Raw genomic sequence first — 2,493 nt, forward strand, 5'->3', positions numbered from 1 at the left:
CACCCCCTTTGCCAAATTCCTTATGTCAGACTCCTTTTTTTCTTTCTCCCCCTAGTTAGAGATTTCATTGCCTGCTCAGAAAATGGAGCTTTTGGCTTTTTAGTTCATTGTGTTAGATCTTGTTTGATATAAAAAAAAAAAGTCTTTAACAATCAGCAAAGTGCTTCTGCAAGAGCACTATTCTGATGGCAGTCCATCTTTCTTGTCTCCGATCAAATTCACTTCCTTAACCATGACCAAGTGCAAGGTGGATTTCTCCCCGTCAGCACTGCAGGTGCTGCAGTGCCTGGAACAGAGCTCGGCTCCTTCCCTGAGTTTGCAGCATCCTTACAGATAATAAAAATTCTGGAAGCAGGACTTCGCTAGCAGTTTTGGTTTGGGGATGATGCGTGAGGAGAGAAGTCCATTTCGGGTTATGAGGTGCTGACACCAGGAAAACTCCTTGTTCCAGATAAAATGTGTCAATTTGACTCAGAGGATACAGGAAGGGGGTCGAGCTATCCTCTTGTAAGATGGCGTGACCTTCTTCTAGTATTTTATATATATATACATATATATGTGTGTGTATATATATGTATGTATATAATACACCATTCTGCTTTCAGAAAGAACTTGAAGGTTATGATTCTTTCAGTGAGGGATGCTGGTCATGGAAGCAGGCAATGGCTGGATTTCCAGCTTCACCACTTATCAGCTGTATGATAATTGGACAAGTTTGCATTGATTTGTAAATACCTGCCTCCTCACTCCCTGGTATGTTCTGTGGGTTAAGTGACAATGCCTGTGTGTGATGCTTTCTGATTTTTAAAGCATTTTCAAATGAGTGGCCAGTAGATCATTTAAAAAAAAAACAACACATGTTTTGGGGGCCTTGGTCTGTGTCTGAATCACACTCCAATTATTTGCTAGCTCTGTGACCTTGGACAGTTCACTTAAACTTACTGAGCATAGGTCTCCTCGGCTTTCAGATGGGATGACCATACCAGACACCGGGCAGAGCGGGCAGGGGTTTCTGTGTGGTGTGGAGGTCCTCGGCGTCAGCTGCCTCCAGCCCGCTTCTCCACCTGCGGTGCATGCCCTGCCTGCTCCAGCCCTGCTTTCCTCCCTCACCTGCCCTGCTGGCGCCAGTCCACTCTGCAGCTTCAGCCACTCATACACCCTGAGTGGCTGCAGGTCTGAACTGCCTGGAGACTGGAGCAACCGGGAAGGGCTGCCTCGCACCAGAGCAGCTACCAGACTACTCAAAAGGTTGCCATGCGGTGGTTATTCCAGCAGGAGTCCCGAGGAAACCAGGCACGACAGGGGTGACCTGTCCAACACTAGTGCCCCAATTGTGGCCACCCTGGCTGCCTTCTGCACTTGGCATTGCCCTGAGGCATGAGTGGCATCCTTTCACATCTGGTTAACTCCATCATCCCAATGGCAACAGAAGCTTTCAAGAAACACGGAGCACACACCCCAATAAAATCTTTGGAGTGACAACCTTGGACATTGCCAGAGCCAAGACTTTTATTATAGAACTGAGGGGTTTGGCTCCTGCTTGCATCAATGTTCCTGTCACTGGTGGCCATGCTGGGAAGACCGTCATCCTCCAATCTCCCTGAGCACTCTCAAGGTGGACGTTCCCCCAGGACCAGTTGACAACTGTTACTGGGAAGATTCATGAAGCCCACATGGAAGAGGTGAAGGTCTAAGCCAGAGCAGGCTCTGCCACCCTGTCCGTGGCTATGTGGGAGCTGGGTTTGTCTTCTCCCTTCTGGAGGCAATGAACAGGAAGAAAGGAGTTGTTCAGTGTTTCTTCATTAAGTCCCAAGAAACAGATGGGGCCTATTTCTCTACACCATTATTCCTGGGGGCAAAGGGCATCCAGAAGAATCCAGGCATTGATAAGGTCTCCCCTTTCAAAGAGAAGATGATAGCAGAAGCCATCCCTGAGCTGAAGGCCTCCATCAAGAACTGAGAGGAGTTCGTGAAGAAGATGAAATGAGAGAGCAGCCAGCCAGCGGTCTGTTTCCCTAACTTATGGAGACACTTTTACAGGAGACTGTAAAGCCATCTCCTGTTGCTTTGTGTTTCATTTGCATTAACCACGAGTGTCTTGTTAGGGTCGCCTTCCTTTCTAAATCATGGGTCCGTCTGTGGGTACATCAATAAAAGCAAACTTTTATTTTCTTTAAAAAAAAAATGGGAATGACAATACCAAAGTTGTAGGGACATCAGGAAGGAGTAAATAATGCATGTGAGTTGCTTGGCTGGGTACGTGGCGTGTGTGCTGTCTGCGTGGTTGCTGGTTTTATCTTTCTTGCTTTCTACCAAACACTGAGAGGAGAGAATAGCTTTCATTCACGTGCTTTCCATTGTGTAATGGTTGGTAACCACTGGCCCAGAAAGAGGAATTGTGATACTCTATTTAAATCCAGCAGGAATATCTTCTAAAGCAAAGCATACACTTGGAGATTGTGACTAGTGTTAGTTAGAATGCAATTGCTTCTA

The 2,493-nt window shown here is 46.7% G+C and overlaps 1 pseudogene; it reads left to right on the plus strand.

The window, feature by feature from the left end:
- Positions 1-1,073: 1,073 nt before the first annotated feature.
- On the plus strand, positions 1,074-1,974 carry LOC125101324 (malate dehydrogenase, mitochondrial-like; annotated as a pseudogene).
- Positions 1,975-2,493: the final 519 nt, after the last annotated feature.

This window comes from Lutra lutra, chromosome 1 (genome assembly GCF_902655055.1).
Source record: "Lutra lutra chromosome 1, mLutLut1.2, whole genome shotgun sequence".
Lineage (NCBI taxonomy): Eukaryota > Metazoa > Chordata > Mammalia > Carnivora > Mustelidae > Lutra > Lutra lutra.